At 39.2% G+C, this 20269-nt stretch overlaps 1 protein-coding gene across 1 annotated transcript in view; it reads left to right on the forward strand.

Moving 5' to 3' along the window:
* Positions 1-15144: 15144 nt before the first annotated feature.
* The window catches only part of plxna4 (plexin A4), a 658913-nt gene continuing 653788 nt past the window's right edge, over positions 15145-20269 (forward strand). Inside the window, exon 1 of the mRNA XM_034163939.1 lies at positions 15145-15568. The gene's annotated coding sequence lies outside the window, so the exon portion shown is untranslated. The remainder of the gene's footprint in view (positions 15569-20269) is intronic.

Here is a 20269-nt window from a genome sequence, read left to right on the forward strand (position 1 = left end):
GTGAGACGACCCCAAACTCTGAATTCAAGCCACAGTTCACAGTGAAGACAGTGAAGCATGGTGGTGCAAGCATCATGATATGGGCATGTTTCTCCTACTATGGTGTTGGGCCTATAGATCGCATACCAGGTATCATGGATCAGTTTGGATATGTCAAAATACTTGAAGACGTCATGTTGCCTTATGCTGAAGAGGACATGCCCTTGAAATAGGTGTTTCAACAAGACAATGACCCCAAGCACACGAGTAAACGAGCAAAATCTTGGTTCCAAACCAACAAAATTAATGCCTCACAGATGTGAAGAAATCATGAAAAACTGTGGTTATACAACTAAATACTAGTTTAGTGATTCACAGGATTGATAAAAAAAAGCAGTTTGAACATAATAGTTTTGGGTTTGTAGCGTCAACAGCAGATGCTACTATTATTGTGAACATCCCCTTTTCCACTTTTTTTTAAACTAATAGCCCAATTTCCTAGCCTTAAGAGTGTGCATATCATGAATGCTTGGTCTTGTTGGATTTGTGAGAATCTACTGAATCTACTGGTACCTTGTTTCCCATGTAACAATAAGAAATATACTCATATATATATGGGTGATTCTTTAACTATGGGCACTATTGGCCTTGTAAATATAATTACTAGCACACCATTGCCTTACAATATAAAGCACCTTGGGGCAACTGTTTGTTGTGATTTGGCGCTATATACATGTGCTCTGATGTCACTGTTTATCTCCATAGAAACTACCCAAACAGTCTTTCATACAAACAGTTTAAAGGGACGTTACAGTGTTGTGGTGGAAATTACGGCAATAGTGTGGGACAACTACATTTTGTTTAAAAAAATCACAACAGTTGTATGACATTGAATACCCCAATTATGTTTTGATTATTTTACTGATATTTTATTCAGAGATATTTTAAAACATTAGAAAAAATGTTTCTTTACCATTCATTTTTATCATTGAAGATCAAAAGTCTGGGTGTGGGACAAGCACAAAACGGCAATATTTGCATATAATGATGCTGAAAAAAGGTGAAAAAGTCATCATAGACTACTAGAACAAATTTCTTAACACACTTTCATTGTAAAGATAACTATAAAAGTGTGAAATTTCCCCTTTTTTTCTGTTTTTCATACAATATGATCAAAGGACATAATAAGTGCCTGTAGTCCATGAATCACCCATATATAACTTTTTTCGTGTTGGCATTATGGGTTGTTGTGAGTACAATCTGAGGGAAATACTGAATTTTCTCCATTTTGGAATAAAGCTGTAACACATCACATCACAAAATGTGGAAAAAATGAAGCGCTGTGACTACTTTCTGGATGCAGTGTATGGTTCTGTGACTGTGACTGAACTGTGATCTATTGCATTGCCAGTTATTCAGCTTCATGGTGGAGTGGAACAGAGAAGGATTTCCTTAAAAATAAACTGTGACATTTCAGCTCCAGTTTACTAGACATCGCTTGACAGACTTGAGCCTAGATTTTATGTGTTCTTGTATGAAAAAACTTATTGGTTCCACAGATACCACTATGGTTATGTCTCAGTTTAGGGGGTGCGCCTTTCTAAAGATGCATTCTATGAAGATCTGGCCTTCAATGAACGAAGATCCCAAACAAGTTGTTCTGAAATAGAATGGATGACAATTGGCGGAATGGGTAATTTTTGCTTATATTACACCCAAAACAAGTATTTATTTGATGATCAGGTCTCCCCACTCAAATAATTGAGTTATTTAGCCACTATATAAAGCTTTAGGTCCCCAAACTCTTGACAGAACAGCGACGGAATGGCAGAATGGGAGCTTACGTGGTGCCATCTAGTGTTAGTGAGGGTAAATTTTCCAATATGGCGATCTGCTATTCCGGCGATTTGAAAAGAGATACGTTTGCGCTTTGAATATGACGGGATGGGTGGTGGGGGGGACTGCTTTCTATGATAACATTTTATTGCATTATCTTGAGATTGGTTATCAATACACGGAGCTTGGGAGGTAAGGAGCGTAGTAAGGTGCTGTTCTGTCATTCCGTGAATTATGTTATCATTCCAGTTCTGCCTATTCATACTCACTTTTGAGTATCTCATTGCGGACCGAGTGTCCTGGTTTTCCGTGATCAAAATATGGTCACCCTACCACAGTTTATTAATACGGTTTACAATGCTAATTTCTGTTTTGCTTATTTATCTTCTGCATCGTGTTTGCCCAAAATTGACTTTTTTCTTTTAAACTTAACACACATGCTATACTCTTGGAGCAGACGTGGTGGCTAAGTGGTTTGTACTCTTGGTTTGAGTGCGGAAAGTTCCCAGTTCAAACCCCACCCCTGCCACATTTCTCCATGTGCTGTGGAGTTGCGTCAGGAAGGGCATCCGGTGTAAAACTTGTGCCAAATCAAAATGCAGATCTCATATGAATCTGCTGTGGCGACGCCAAGTGAAAAAACAAGGGAGCAGCCAACGGGACTTACTTTTTTACACCTGTTGTATTCTTCATTTTCTGGGAAAAGAAGGCTGTAGCTATTCATTGGACACATTCTACGCTGCCTTCAAAATAAGACAAATTCATCGCGCCACTATGGTGTACACGGTCAACAAATGCAGCATTTGAAGGATGCAGCCCCTGAATCGAGACACAACCTATGTTTCCATGCTAACTGCTAGCTTAAGTAGCTAGTAAAGTAAGGAACCCAGCTGCAACGTCACTTTGTATGACAAACCCTGACGCATTTGTCTCATAGATGTGTTACGTTTTTGAGGTTTCAGGAAAATGATCAGAAAACAACTTTGTGATCACTTTTTGTTGAGTTTTTTAAGTTATTTAGGAGGCGCTAACTCTTAGCCTCATGAATGCAAGAGGCTCTTGGGAGTCAAGTGCTTGGCACATTTTTGTGGCTTTTTAAAGAAAAAAAAATCATAAGTAGATCACAAGCATTGCAGAGTGGGATTATGAAGTATTACAACCAACATTTTTAAGACTCATTAAAGGATTATCAAAGGCAGAGCAGAATCACAAAGGAGCAAAACTGAGATTTCCTTCGTGGTTGTTGCTTTGCAGCTAAAATAGAAGCTTTGAAAAAGTAAGACACCTGACATTATATCCTTTGCAATTTAATTTTTTTAAATCAAGATGCTTGACTGCGTATCATTTGACAAATGGTAGCGCTTGTTAGCATCATCTACAAGGTGTTCCTTCCTGACATATTACAGCAAGTGATGATAATTTTATCTTTGTTCAGATAATAATCCCTGAAAAGTCCACGCTGTGGACAAACTGTTTTTCCTGCAGATTCACAGAGTCACTGCAGGTTGAAGAAGTGCAGCTGTGTGGCTGTCACGCCAAAATGAATACGACGTACTCTGTCGCTCATTGCTTATGGTAATGCGCACGGCATTTTCTGGTGCAATGACACAGCGCATTTATGAAATGTATTCATGCATACATAATTACACCACTCGGCAGCTTGTTTCCATCAGATTGGGAAGACAATGACAATTTAAAATGTAAATGTGCTTCATCTGTGTTCAATCAGTTAACACCCAAACTAACGTTTGTGTGGAATTCAGTGTTTTTCCTTCCCGCTTCCACATTCTCATGCTGTTTTCAGATTAAACACCAAGGGTACTGTAAAATTTATGTATATTTGTTCAGGGAAGTTTTACTGTGCTTAAAGGTTAAAGTTACTCACAGCACAGTGGCTTAGTGGTTAGCACTGTTGCCTCACAGCAAGAAGGTCATGGGTTTGATTCCCACCTGTGGCCTTTATGTGTGGAGTTTGCATGTTCTCCCCATGTTTGCATGGGTTTCCTACCACATTTAAAGACATGCAGGTCAGGTGAACTGGAAACTTTGTAATTGTCCAGGTCTCTCTTGCACAAGAGATCTCAATCTCAATGGGACTAACCTGGTTAAATAAATAAATACTCATTGAGTGGGTTGTATTTCCAGTAGTATTCTGCATTCTGTGTATGTGTTGTGACAACATGCGCATAGCATTCTTAATTCATTTATATGTTGTTTTTAATGTGTCCTTGTAACCATGGAATCAGTATTTTGATGACATTAGTGAGGTGGACCAATAACAAAATGAAAATGGCAGAAGGTTTACAAGAGAAACACCCCCACGCCATCTGTACTTATGCCATACGGAAGAACACTCGTCACACTATTTAGACTAATATTAACAGATGACATCAGACAGAAGTCTCCATGGACTATGATGTTTGCAGATGACATTGTGATCTGTAGTGAGAGTAGAGAGCAGGTCGAGTCTAACCTGGAAAGGTGGAGATATGCTCTGGAGAGAAGGGGAATGAAAGTCAGTACGAGTAAGGCTGAGTACATGTGTGTGAATGAGAGGGAGCCCAGTGGAATAGTGTACTTACAAGGAGTAGAAGTGGGGAAAGTAGATGAGTTTAAATACTTGGGGTCAACTTTCCAAAGTAATGGCGAGTGTGGTAGAGAGGTGAAGAGAGTGCAGGCAGGGTGGAGTGGGTAAAGAAAGGTGGCAGGAGTGATTTGTAACCGAAGAATATCTGCAAGAGTGAAGGGGAAAGTCTACAAGAAAGTAGTGAAACCAGCTATGTTGTATGGCTTAGAGACGTGGCACTAACAAAAAGACAGGAGGCAGAGCTGGAAGTGGCAGAGCTGAAAATGTTGCGATTCTCTTTGGGAGTGTTGAGAATGTACAGGATTAGGAATGAACATATCAGAGGAACAGCTCAAGTGGGACAGTTTGGAGACAAAGTCAGAGAGGCTTTTTCAAGTAAATTCTGAATTTTCATCTTATAAAGCATTTTTATTTCAAAGTGTACTGTGGTTATGGAAAAAATCTCTGGGACATAGTGCATGAACTATCATTTCCCCCCCCTGTCCTATCCCAGAGTCTAATCCAGATTGTGTGTGAACAAACGCAACACCACCACCTGGTAAAGCTTTGATTTTAGCTTATTAGATGTTGTGTTTCCTTGAAAGGAGCTGTGTGGTGACCAAGAGGTCAATGCACTTGCTCCCAAAACAAGGTTCCCCAGTTCTCTTGACCAACCGTGCCCATTCTCCGTGTAAGGTGGAGTTGCATCAGAAAAGGCATCTGGTGTAAAACTTGTGCCAAAAAAACATGCGGATGCAAATTGAATCTGCTGTGGTGAGAAAGACAGAAGCCAAAAGAACTTACTATTTGCCTTTTATTGGATGTTAAACCTTTACCAAGTGCTTCTCCAGGTTTTTATCTGATCAGAAAATAGTGGTGTCATCTGCAAATAATATTTTTATTTCTCATGAAAATTTAGAGTTAATTTGCATACAATAAAAAAACACTAACACTGATCCCTGTGAAATGCCACATGTAATCTCTCACAGGCTTGATTTATATAATTCAATCTGTACAAATCTACTTGGATTGTTTTGACTATTTGCATATATATATGTTCCAAGTCTCCAACCCCCTGACCATCTGGACTGCTTGCCCCATTGAAAGGACATAATTCTGGGGGGACGGAGAGATGCACAGTGGGGATGTTTGGATTTGGATCTCAACGGACATGATCTTGGATCTCAGGAGTAATCACTGGCAAAACACTGCCTCACCTGGCCCTGGGGTGCACGTGTGCACGCAACCACACACACACCTATGTGAACAGACAGACATCTGCTACCCCAAAGAGGGGGAGTGACCCACGGATGAATAAATACACCCTTAGCTGGCATGATGGAATAAATACTGAAATGCACAGGCATACACATTTACATAAACCAGCAAGTCATCAATATGCAAATTAATTATATGAGTGAGTGACATATTCAACACACCCGTCCGTCTCTGCGCTCACATATACAGCAAAGTCATCTTCAATATAATTTGCTGCCCGGTAAGTCACAAAATGGGCAAAAATTGAAAACCTATTTACAATCCAAATCAACGGGATATCAGTGTCATTCAGTGCGTCCGTGCAGCACATGAAACTTCATTAGCTCACCGACATGCTAATAGATTTTCCAGGAAAATGAGATATCATGGTTGTGGCTGACGTATCGAGTGTTTCAGTGTGATTTAATCCGAAAGAAACGAGACTGCAGGGAACAGCCCGACACTTTTATGAAGATGGGCGTACTAAATCCGGCGTCACCATTGGCAGCTCATAAATATTATCATCGCCGGGATAGAAATGGCTTGTAAATTGACCGTTAAGTGGATATATACACACTTTTTTGCGTGATTTAGCAGCTCGCTGCATTGAGGGGATATATACTATAACATATGTGTGATGAATGTCTATCATGTCTATTATGGGGTGTGTGTGTGTGTGTGTGTGTGTGTGTGTGTGTGTGTGTGTGTGTGTGTGTGTGTGTGTGTGTGTGTGTGTGTGTGTGTGTGTGTGTGCACAGGGACTTTACAGCAGCGGTAAGGGCTAGACCCTCTGGGAACTGCGTGCAACCACAGGTTGATCTCCACGTCCCCAAAGGCTTAAGATTAAACTCGTACAGCTGTTTTTCAAATAACCTCTTTGGGTTCATTCAATGGAAAAATGTAGAAATGTTGCCATGCCAGCTGGTGATGGGCGTGCACGTAAACACGCACGTGCATCCAGCCCGCTCAGCTGTGTTAAAGAGGAAGCTTGGTCAAAGCTGTTCAGGTTGCCTCCATAAGTCAACATCTCATTTGCAAGACAAACCGAGAAGTCGGATTGGCCTCATCACACACAGGCAGTCAAGTCCATGAACTTGTACATATAATGAAAATACCAAATTTCTGTAGTAGTCAGGGATCAAACCACCAACCTTTTGGGGTTTTTTTGGATAACCTGGTCTTCTAATCAAGCTTCTCAATTTAAAAACTGCCGATTGTTTATGTCGGTGTTCACATTACTGTTTGAAGTGGCCTGAATTTGACTTTTATTAAACCACATTTCAAACAAAAACTGGGCATTGTTTTACCAAAACATTTTAAAACCAAGATAATCTCAAAAATGTAACGCAGTGCTAAAATACCCTTGGCCGTATGAGCGAGCATAAAAATAGGAAACAGAATGTGACCTTTTGACCTCTTAAATCTGTCAAGGTTAGCCATCTTTGAAATTGTCCATGGTCTGTGTCCCAAGAATGCTCCCTGTGAATTTCAAGACCCTGATACTAATAGGACTGGAGTTATGCTGAGCACATATGGACGGACAGACACAAAGTCTTACCAATACCGATGGCCATATTTTGGCCACGGGTAAAAAGTCCTTAAGATGCTTTTAGGAAACAACCTGAATAATTTGTTTAGTCACGAATGTCCCACTCTCCAATAGATGTCAACCTCTGTTGTGTCAAGTGTTTGGAAACATTTTTATTTTTCAAAATTCAGTTTTGAATTTTTTTTAAAGGAATTCAGTATTTCGTTTGTGTCAGGAAGGGCATCTGGTGTAAAATTTGTGCCAAATCAATATGCAGATCAACCTCGGTTCTGCTATGGGGAGAGCAGCTGAAGAGTCTTACTGGGTACTTTTCAGAAGGATTTGTTAATTTGTTAATTTTTCAAATGTAAAATTATTTACTTAAGACAGTGTTTCACTTCATTTTTTTAAGAGTTTCAAAACCGGTGAACATTTTCAAAAGCAACTGTTTTTCTTAAATTTCTGTTTAAAGATTGATTATGTTAATCAGAGAGCCTTTACTGTCCACTAGACATCATCATTGCAGTGTGTTAGGGATTATAAAATTTTAGAAAGCAGTTGATTGATGTTATTTTCATACAATTATTTTCTAAGCAATTGTTTCAGTTATTGTTTCAAACAGTTTGAAACACCGACTTTTTTATTAAAAGTACTTGGTGTATTAAGCATTTCAAAACTTTCAACAATCAATAATTTTTCTGGTGCAATAACTTCATTTAGATTTCAAACATTTCAAAACTGGAATTTTTTAATAAAGCAAAGTGTCCATTGGACACTGTCCATTAGATGGCACAGTTGTAGTGTGCTGAACTTTTCAAAATCTTGAATCATTTTCTGAAGCAGTTGATACCGTAGGTTTACTATTTTGAGAATTCTTAAACAGTTTTAGTTTGAATGAGTAAATACTTTTCTTTTTTATACTTTTTATTTAACATTTCAAAATTGCACCTTTTTCTGAAACATTTGTTTCATTTCATTTTCAAGCATTTCAAAACTATGAATCATTTTTTCCAACAAAGAAGCTTCTTTTCCCACCGCTAGATGTCCCAGTCAGATTGTGTTGAGCATTCCAAACACTGAATACATTTCCGAAGCAATTATCTAATTTAGTTTAGAAATATTTCAAAAGAGTGGGTCATTATGTGAACCAGTTATTTGAATATTTATTGTTGAGCGTTTCAATTAATTGTATTATTTTCAAAAGCAATTGTTTTAGTGTTTCAAGCAGTTTGAAATGTGATATTATTTAGCAAAGCACTTGTTGTTTCACGCATTTGAAACACCAAATGCTTTTTTGATGCAATTGCTTAATTACCTCCGCCAACGAAGAAGGTTAAGTTTTCGGCTGTTTGTCTGTTTGTTTGTTTGTGAACAGCCTGGAGCCCACAATTTTTCATATATCCTTATGATATATATTTTTTTTTTTACTGAGGATTCACATCCTGATAGACAAGAACTGATTCAGTTTTCAAGGTCAAAAGTCAAAGTCAGGAAAAACCTTGCAAGATCGGGAAAAATCCCTATATTTAACATTGAATTAATTTTCAAAAAGTCATAACTCTGTCAAAAAAGATGAAATTTCTTTCATATTTGACAGCTTTATGTAGAATGGTATCCTTTATTGACTGCCAAAGTTTGATCTGGATCTCGTCCAGATTGCAGATTTTGTGGCCATTTATATTTAACATTGAAAACTCCATTTAATGTATATTTTACATTATAACTTAATCAAATGGGCCCCAATCACTCTCATATTTGAAAGCAAGGTGCAGACTGGCACTCACTATCACCTGACAAAGTTTGATTTGGATCTGATCAGGATTGTGGATTTTGTGGACATTTGAGTTTAATATTGAAAAGCCCATTTGGTGTACATTTTACATTATATCGCAATCAAAAGTGCTTCAATCACTCTCGTATTTGAAAGTGAGGTATAGATTGGCACTCACTATCACCTAACAGTTTGATACAGATCTGATCCGGATTGTGGATTTTGTGGACATTTGAATTTAACATTGAAAACCCCATTGAATGTATATTTTCCATTATATCTTAATCAAACATACCCCCGTCACTCTCATATTTGAAAGTGCGGTATAGATTGGCACTCACCATCTCCTGACAAAGTTTGATCCAGATCTGATCCTGATTGTGGATTTTGTGGCCATTCAAATTTAACATTGAAAACCCCATTTAATGTATATTTTACATTATAACTTAAACAAACATTCCCAAATCACTCTCATATTTGAAGTGAAATGCAGACTGGCACTCAGTATCACCTGACTTAGTTTGATCCGGATCTGATCCGGGTTGCGGATTTTATGGACATTTGAATTTCATGTTGACAAGCCCATTTAGTGTACATACATTTTGCATTATATTTCAATCAAACATGCATCAGTCATGCTCATTTGTTACAATGAGGTACAAACTGGCACTCTCAATGAATAGATTAAATCTGTATCTGATTCATTTTGCGGATTTAGTGGATATTTGATTTTAACGTTAAAAAGCCCTTTTGAGCTATATTTTGCATTATATTTTAGCTTATAAAACAGGAGTTTGACCTTGAAGTTTTTTCCAAGGTAAAATTTGTGGAATTGGAAACTAGTGTTGTCGGAGGTTTGAGCTGTACGAGCACAGTGCTCCAGTCATTATTGTTATTATTATTATTGTTTTGCATAGCACCATATATATAATCTAATATTATATTATATTATATTATATTATATATATTAAAGTGCACAGTAATGGAAGCAGTGGACGGACAAATATATGTTTGATTTGATATATTAATTGCTAAATGATCATGCAGTGCACTGACAAGATGGAATTGTTATGATAAAATGCAGAATCCTCATCATTTGTTGTATGAATGTTTGATTTGGTTGTGGATCTTTGACCTCAGTATTATATAAAGTCATTAAAGTGACTCTGATCTTTGTCAAAGTAATTCTTGTCACACAGTCCAACTCTCTGAGACTGACACTCTGTTGATTTCATCTGGTGCTGAATAATTAAACATTATAGGTTTGCTGCTCATTTTCATTATTCCACCCTAAGACTTTGTCAAATGCACCAAAACATAATAAATGAAGAGAAATCTGAACCACAGTGAAATCAATGGCCTGTCAAAGAGGTTTGAGCAAATAACAAACCCTCAACAAGAAGACATGAAGTGATCTCAAAAACATTGGTCTTCCTCAGAGGTGACACTGAGGGATTTAATTTGAAAAACAATTTGTTTTCATGTGTTTTGTTGTCTATTAAAGGCTGAGGCGGTTCATTCTTCATATTGATTTTACAGCTGCTGAATTCAGCCCCGGTCAGAATTATCGGCAGTCCTGAATATTAAGTACACAATTTAAAATGTGGTCAGAAATAAATGCAGATGGACCAATTTTGTGCTGAATAAAATGTCCAAAGTGCAACAACTACAGCAGGGAAGAAAAAAAAAAAGCTTTTATAGAGTGAAATAAAAATACAGATATAAAATGGAATTAGTTATCACTTTTACAGCCCCTTTATTAAGACTTGACAAGTCAGGGGAACAGAACATTTGTCTATTTTTTCACAATAATAATAATAATAATAATAATAATTTGGTCAGAAAACGTATCTAGAATTTTACTGTCTGAAAACATGATTGCGTCAAACGTGGAGTCAGTGGGCCACATTATAAAAATATGAATGAAATAATATAACGCAATGCTAAAGTATCCTCAGCCGTATGAGCTTTGTGTTCTTTATAGTTTTCAGTTGTTTAATTAATTATTAAGATCCTATTGTTTTATGCACAATTTGTTAAAATCAAATATCATTTGTTCATGTTGTGCCAATCAAAGAATATTTATAGACCACCCTCTGTGCATTTGCACATAATAATGAGACAAATTTAATTCCATAAGAAGCTAGCTTTGATTTAGCGGAAGTTAGCACGCATGCTAACATCTGCAAAATGTCTTAATAATGACTCCAGAAGTGTTATCGGGTTACAAAAACAGCATTTTCTGTTTTAGATGTGTTTATTTCTCTCTAGCTTTTACATGACACGGAGGTTATATTTACACACAAATGAAATGGAGTTTTGCAGCTAACTACCAACCAGTGACGTCACCATGCTAACATCCGCAAAATGTTTTATAAATGACACCAGAGGTGTTATCGGGTTACGAAAACAGCGTTTTCAGTTTTAGATGTGTTTATTTCTCTCTAGCTTTTACATAACACAGAGGTTATATTTACACACAAACGAAATGGAGTTTCGCAGCTAGCTACCAGCCAGTGACGCCACCATGTTAACATTTGCGAAATGTCTTGTAAATATGTGCTATTCGGTTCCAAAAACAGCGTTTTCAGTTTCAGAAGTGTTTATTTCTCGTTATCTTTTACATAATATATGAGAAACATGCATATAAACACACAAAACAAAGCAGTTTTGAAAAGACCAGCCTCTGATGTCACAGTGCAGCTCAACTCTGATTGGCTGTCACCCCTGCCTCTCAAAAACAAAAGTGAACAGATTGAAACAGAATGTTACTTTTTAACCTAAAATACCTCTTAAAATAAGACAAGGTTAGTCATCTTTGAACTTGTCCAAGGTATGTGTCCCAGGAATGTTCCCTGTGAATTTGAAGACTCTGGCAGTAATAGAACTGGACTTATGCTGAGGACAGACAGACGGACGCAAAGTCTTAGAAATATCTGACGGACATATTTGATAATGATTTGGTAAATATGAATTAAAAATGATCTTCAATCTCAACCAGGCTCATAATCCAGTAAACTCTTCCTGTTTTAGGTGTTCTGTAAACAAACAGGCCTGACTTTAGGGGAGGTGATGGTCTAGTGGTTAAGGTGTTGGGCTTGAGTCCAGAAGATCATGGGTTCAAATCAGACCTGTTAATTTTTCTTTAAGAAGCCCTCTTATTCTGCACTGTTTACCTGTATTAGTTGCACCTGTTTGAACTTGTTACCTGTATAAAAGACACCTGTTCACACACTCAATCAATCACACTCCAACCTGTCCACCATAGCCAAGACCAAAGAGCTGTCTAAGGACACCAGGGACAAAACTGTAGACGCCCACAAGGCTGGGATGGACTACAGGACAACAGGCAAGCAGCTTGGTAGAAGACAACAACTGTTAGGATTATTTAGTAGAAAGTGGAAGAAACACAACATGACTGTCAATCTCCCTCGGTCTGGGATTCCATGCAAGATCTCACTTTGTGGGGTAAGGATGATTCTGAGAAAGCTCTGAACTACACAGGAGGACCTGGTCAATGACCTGAAGAGAGCTGAGACCACAGTCACAAAGATTACATTAGTAACACATGATGCTGTCATGGTTTAAAATCCTGCAGAGCAGCAAGGTCCCCCTGCTCAAGCCAGCACATGTCCAGGCCCATTTGAAGTTCGCCAGTGACCATCTGGATGATCCGGAGGAGGCATGGGAGAAGGTCATGTGGTCAGATGAGACCAGAATAGAGCTTCTTGGAATCAACTCCACTTACCATGTTTAGAGGATGAGAACAACCCCAAGAAAACCATCCCAACCGTGAAGAATGGGGGTGGAAACATCATACTCTGGGGGTGCTCTTCTGCAAAGGGGACAGGACGACTGCACCGTATTGAAGGGAGGATGGATGGGGTCATGTATTGTGAGATTTTGGCAAACAACCTCCTTCCCTCAGTAAGAGCATTGAAGATGGGTCATGGCTGGGTCTTCCAGCATGACAATGACCCCAAACACACAGCCAGGGCAACTAAGGAGTCGCTCCGTAAGAAGCATTTCAAGGTCCTGGAGTGGCCTGGCCAGTCTCCAGACCTGAACTCAATAGAAAATCTTTGAGGGAGCTGAAACTCCAAACCTGAAAGATTTGGAGAAGATCTGTATGGAGGAGTGGACCAAAATCCCTGCTGCAGTGTGTGAAAACCTGGTGAAAAACTACAGGAAATGTTTGACCTCTGTAATTGTAAATAAAGTCTACTGTACCAAATATTAACACTGATTTTCACAGGTGTTCAAATACTTATTTTCAGCAGTAACATACAAATAATTATTTAAAATCATACATTGTGATTTCCAGATTTCTTTTTTTTTAAGATTATGTCTCTCACAGTGGACATGAAAATTTCAGACCCCTCCATGATTTCTAAGTGGGAGAACTTGCAAAACTGCAGGGTGTTCAAATACTTATTTTCCTCACTGTAAGTGGCAGGACCAAAAAACAAGAAAACAAACAACAAACAACCCCCAAAAAACACTTATAGTTTGGAAAATATGATAAATACTGATCTGATTGAGCATCATTTGGCTCCTAAAGTAGTACTTGACCATAACTAGTATAAATACATAAACAAACAAACAACAAAAAACAGCAAAATGATAAGAAATACCCTGAATTTAAAAAAAAAAACCCTCAAATTTCTTAAGACAGCAAAAAAATATATATATATTTTTATTGCAGTTTCAAAATACTCCTGCCTGAAATAAACTGCAGTTAACTGATTTTTACTCAAAATGATCAGTAAACATATTGGAATTTATTTGCCCCACTTTTGGATAATTCACCCTGTAGCTGTTGTAAGGAAATCCCACATCCAGTCCTAATTTGGTTCTCTGTTTTCATCCAGTTGAAATTAGAGCTGCCAATTATTCAATTAGTAATCAAACATTAAATTAATTAACAGCTCTTGATAATCGATTAATCATGTTGAGTTCTTTAAACATCAAAATTGTCTGATTTCAGCTTTTTAAGTATGAATATTTTTAGTTTTACTTTATCAGTTTCTTAACTTCCCTCTGTCAGAAATATTTTTGGATGATGGACCAAGCGTGACATTTGAAGGCCTGATCCTGGGTTCTGAAAGAACACTGATTAACATTTTTCACCATTTTCTGAGCTAAACAGCTAATTGATTAATCGAAAGAAATAAATTGATTGAGTAATCAATGATAGTTGCAGCTTGACTTGAAATCTTTTCTCTCTGGTTGTATCCTGGACCCCTTGTTGTTGTTGTTTTTAGCTCTAAAGTGATCATATTTATTCTGCAAGTGAGTGTTTTGAGGCATTTTTTGATGTGACATCAAGAGTTTTATCTTCACCGTTTTTGGGTTGTTCATCCGCTTCCACTCGTCATGAAACACCAAAGTGATGATGAAAGCACTGCTGTTAGATCAGCTCCACTGTACGGAGTGTTTGGCCTGTAGGTGGCGCTCTGATGCAGTGTTTCAAAGGGAAGGAGTCCCTCTGGAAGAGCGCAGGAAGGGGGATGGAGGATGTTGCAGCAAAAGCCACTATATTCTTTTTTTTTTTTAAGTTGTCTTTTTAAAAAGAACCAAAACTTCAGTCTCCCATCAACTGTTTGGATAAAATACTGAGATTATATACATGGATATAAGATCATCAGATCGTCATTATTCTCATTATTGTGCACATTATTTGTGTTATCTGCTCCCACACTACTTAATTATTTCGATTACATAATTAGCCTTTAAGAATATTAATTAGATGAATATGTAGGTTCTGACCCTCCTCCTGGAGGATTTTGTAAAAGATCATCAAAGAAAAAAAAAAAATGCAGATTTTTTTTTAATCCTCTGTAACTGCTGTAATTGTGTGGCACTGCTGCCTAATCTTGATCTTTAAATGATCCACTCGGATCGTCTCACTCCTGTTTTGCTGTTTTATTGTTGAAATTAAATCCGATCGGGGGCAGAAATAAGTGTTTACTTCCATTTACTTAAAGCAAAAAGAATCCGAACTTTTTACGCACAAGCAAATATGTGCGTAAAAGGAGTTTCTCGTGCGTAAATGCGCACTTTGCGCGCACTGTAAATGTAAAGTTCAGAATGGACCACGACGTGGTTCCTTGAACGAGAGAGGGGTGCCAACCCCCCACCCCACCCTCAAGCGTCTCCCTCCTTCTCCTCCGCAGCCGCCCTCAGCTCCTCAGTTGAGCAGGAGCGCCGCACTGAGACACATCTCTGCGCACTCGCACGCACGCGCAGCCTCCTGCGGTAGCGGTATCCCGCGTAACGGCGCAGAGGCTTTTCCAGCGGCATACCAAGTGCGTCCTCCTCCTCGTCCTCCTCCGCCTCCAGGCCGGGAATGGGAGGTGCAGCTCCCGGGTGTCAGCGCGCACAGATCGGCGCAGTCGGCTCCCGCTGATCTGGGATGCTGCTGGAAGTCTGCCGCTCTCTGGAACCGCATGCGAACGGGATTTAAAGCGGACAAGCCGTTTGATCAGGATATAACATCTACGTTTCACCCTCTTCTTCTTTTTTTTTTTCTTTTTTTTGGCGGAGGGAGTCCAAGGAGTTGGGGATTGCTCCGGACGTGGCTCTTATCCGCAGTGCCGATGCGGCTGTGAAGTGAGATCTGCATAGATTACAGGTAAGCAAAGGCGCGTGTCAGCGCCTTAAACACACACACACACACACACACACACACACACAACCAGGACTCTTTCAGGGAGTGTTTGGTGAGGATTTATCTCCAGTTTTGTTTTGTTTTTTTTGGGTTGTGAGCCTGTCACTGCGCCAGCCAACCAGTCAGGTCAGTCAGTCAGCCAGGTGTCGCGCTGCCTGCACCTGTTCTTACTGCTGCGCCATGCGCGCCCGCCCGCCCTGCATGAGCGCCTCGGTGCACGAACCGAACCCTCCCGATTGGATCGTGCAGAAACCAAGAAACGATCCGTGCATGCTGTGCATCACGCAGATCTGCAGCCACAGATCTCTAGGTGGCGTGCCCAAATTCGCGCGTGTGTCTCTTGCAGCATGGAGCGAAAATAAAGCGGGTTTGTGAGGGATTCTGCTTCTGACTTCGGTTGAAACAGTGCGTGCAGGTCGTGGCGTCGTGTGCAGCCAGTCATTAATGTAAAAACGATGACAAATCCTTTGGTAGTGTGTGCAGGTTTCACTCCGTCCTCTGTGTGGAACAAACACAGCAGGTTAAATGTCCCACTCAACGTGGAGTTTCTCACCTATCAGTCTGCGGATGCAGCTTCTGAACACATCAGACTGATCTTAACTTCAGGGGTATCACGCTTTAGGAGTTGCTGCTGCATGCAGTACATTAAAGTCCTGTCTGGTGTCATTGCTCACTAAGGGTCAGAGGTTGTGTGATGAACAATCATGCGCCGTCCTTGTTTCCAAACACTTCAGCATGCACATTTAGACAAAGTTTTTGGCCTAAAGGTCATGAGATCAGTGCAGACTGTTCCGAGCAGCTCCTTCTTGGTCTGATGCTCATCATGTTGAAGACAGTGACATAAAACGATGCCCTTTGCTCATTATATGTTGTCTTTAATATGGTTTTTGTGTTGTTGGGAATCAGATCAGTGTGTTCAGGAGGCGGCGGTGATGACATACACTTTGTTGTTGCCCTCTTTCCTCACAACCTTCCCTCCCTCTCCTCCTCTCAGTTTCAAAAAGCAGCTGCTCCATCCCTTTGCGAAATGCACGACCCTGTACAGCAGTGACAGGGAGACCTCAGAACACTTCGCTGGTTTCTCTCCCCGCCCACCCTCCTGCACTGCAGCCTCGGTGTATCAGCTTCAGTAATTCCATCATGTAAACCGATGTGGTGGTGTGACATGTTATATTACAGATATGGTGCAAACACCGATTAGTGTACGTTGTGCACACTTATGCAAAAAGTGTGGCTGAAGGGACGAGGCTGTATGCTGGAAACCCCAATATAAGAACTTTTACCAGAAGACACGGGAATACTAACACAATCTAATCATATAAAACATGCAGAATGATAAGATGGTGATATTAATGTTAATAATGATGAGATCACATCATGCTGCACCAACTCTCAAAGCAGAAACCCCGACATAAAAGGCATTCATAAGGAGCCCCTGAGCGGCCACAGAGAGACAGAGAGAAAATATATATCAAGGCCACATTTTACTACACTGAGTGCATTGCACTGATGCATTTAGTTCCCACATTTTGAATAATCCAGAGCAAGTTCCCCGCTTTGTACTAACATTTTTACTTCTGAGGAGCTTAGCAACCAAAGCGTTGAAGTGATTTCAGCTGGGAAAAACCATGTTGGTGGTCACAGCCCCAAAGACTTCACAGGAACCAGTGGAGAATCAAGAAAGTTTGAATTTAGGCAAAAATGAGGACTTAATTTGAGCTAAATTAAAAACAGGAAAAAAAAACGTGCCTTTAATTCAGACTGCAGAGGGACAGAAGGGCAAGTGCTTCAAACAGGCTGAAAGAAGTGACTTAGCTTTGTGTGCTGCTTAAATTATTTATCTTGTTTTATTTTTAAGTTATCCCGCAACCCTTAATTGGACTAAGCGGTTGGAGATGAGTATGTGTGTATTTTGAAGTTACAATCATGGCAATTAATTGTACAAATTAATTAAAATATGTGCACATAATGATTAGGGATGAACTGTATCGTGTATGAAGAAATTAATTAAGACATGTAAATTAATTGTAACTTGTGTACACGATTTAATCAAAACAAACGTGCACAAATTAATTAAAACGTAGAACGAATTGTATCTTGTACTAACAAATTAGTCAAAACACGGTAATGAATTGTATCTTCTGCACAAAAAGAAATCAACACGTGCAAATTACTCAAAACAGGATTAATTGTGTAATTTGTATGTAAATTAAAAGTTGGGAATGAATTGTATCTTGTGCGGACAAATTAATCAAAGTATGTGTTACATAATAAATCAAAACATGGGACAATTGTATCTTGTGGGCACAAATTAATCAAAACATGCACATGTAAAATATGGGATGAATTTGATCTAGTGTGAAGAAATTAATCAAGATAATTTGCTCAAAACAAATGTGTACACAAATTAATCAGAAAGTAGAACTAATTGTATCATGTGTACATGATATAATCAAAAGAAGCGCATGCACAAATTCATCAAAACATGGAACGAATGGTATCTTGTACTAACAAAGTAATCAACACACATCAATGAATTGTATCTTTTGCACAAAAACAAATCAGCACATGCACAAATTAATCAAAAAGTATACATGTTAGTCAAAACTGAGTGAATTGTATAATTTTTGTGCAAATTCAAAATTGGGAATGAATTGTATCTTGTGTGGACAAATTAATCAAATGTATGTACACAATTAATCAAAATATAAGACAGTTGTATCTTGTGTGCACAAATTAATCAAAATGTGCACATGTGAAATTTGGGATGAATTTTATCTTATGTGAAGAAATTAATGAAGATGTGGGAATGAACTGTATCTTGTGCACTCAATTTACTCAAAACAAATGTGTGCACAAATTAATCAAAATGTGGAATGAATTGTATCTTTTGCACAAAAACAAATCAACACATGCACAAATGAATCAAAATGGGATGAATTGTATAATTTGTATGCAAATTAAAGTTGAGAATGAATTGTATCTTGTATGACCGAATTAAAATTTGGGAACACATTTTATCTTCTGTAAACAAATGAATCAAAATGTGCGTACACAATTAATAAAAACATGGGACAATTGTATCTTGTGTGCACAGATTAATCAAAACATGCACATATAAAATTTGGGATGAATTTTATCTTGTGTGACGAAATGAATGAAATATCTTATGCAATTAATTTACTCAAAACAAATGTGTGCACAGATTAATCAGAATGTGGGATGAATTGTTTCTTGTGCTAATAAATTAATAAACTGTGTGACTGAACTGTATCTTGTGCACAAATCACTTGCATACATTAATCCAAATGTGACCACATTGATCAAAAAGTGTGCACAAACTAATCAAAATGTGTGAAAAATTCATCAATCATGGGGAGAAACTGCATCTCTTATAGAATAATGTTTTTTCGTCAGGAGAGAAATGACGTTGGGCGATCTACAGTGGTTGCTGTGATGGCTTTTGAAGCAAACTTTCAAACCTGAAGTAGCGCGGCAGGATGTGCGGCATAGTTGTTGCTGTGTAACCGTTGTTTTCTGCAGTAGTTACAGCTCGCCCAGAGCGTCTTTCCTGCAGGCCGCTTGAGGTCTTTGTCCCACCACTAAATTCCTTCTGTGCATCTGAAACCCGCTAGCACTCGCCGCTCTCCCTCCCGATCTCCACCCCCGTGTGCTGTCCGTCAAACCCCGCTTATAGAAAGTGGAACAACAGCCTTTATCGCCCTGTAAGGGCCTCACATCGACACCCCCCCCTGCCCGGCCTGTCGCCCTGTGTTACCGCTGCACACCCAGGGTTTGGACCCCGAGACCGCGGCCTTGTCAATATTATGGCTTACTAATGGATAAACTCCTGCTCCAGCTACGGCGGTGAAGGTGCTCATTACGTTTTAGGGGCGTGCACTTACAAGAATCAGCCCCATATAACATCTTTATGGTGTGCTGGCGACAAGAGGACACTGTGAATGAATAAGAAGAGGCAATTTGAGAAAGATTCTCTGTGGCCACGTCCGTGTTGGATAGACTCAGCGGAAGTGTGTGTGTGAATGACGCGTCTGTGATTGGCCGGGCTGGGTGCTATACGAGCGCCGCGGTCCCAGAGACGTGTCGTCATGTCAGACTGAATGATGCGTCTGTGGTTGGGACCTGAATGGAGCTCTGTGTTTGTCCTCTCTCCTACTCACACACCCCTCTGGTCTGTGACAGGACTACCAGACACAGACTAGTGTCCAATCAACACCACCCCCCCCAAACCCCCCCCCCCCCAAACCTTCACTACCACCAATCACCATAGAGAATATTACAAACTGTATTTCCGCTGCCACCAACTGTGGGACAGTCAGACACAAGTTGTTGTAGTCTGGTTTCCGTTACCTTCAAATTCCACAATTTGAAGTAAGAAATTAAAAACAGGCTTGATGGAAAAATGTGTGTTTCGGGAGAAAAACCCTCAAATACCGTGAAAATGTTTTCACACTCGCACGGTGGTTGTCAAGGCGATATGAAAAAAGTCTGATTCACTAAACTGCACTGGCAAGTTTTTCTTGAACAACAGGTCACATGACATCCATCCATCCATCCATCCATCATATATTAACCATTTAGTCATCCAGTCATCATCCATCCATCCATCCATCATATATTAACCATTTAGTCATCCAGTCA

This window comes from Thalassophryne amazonica, chromosome 22, assembly GCF_902500255.1.
Source record: "Thalassophryne amazonica chromosome 22, fThaAma1.1, whole genome shotgun sequence".
Taxonomy (NCBI): Eukaryota; Metazoa; Chordata; class Actinopteri; order Batrachoidiformes; family Batrachoididae; genus Thalassophryne; species Thalassophryne amazonica.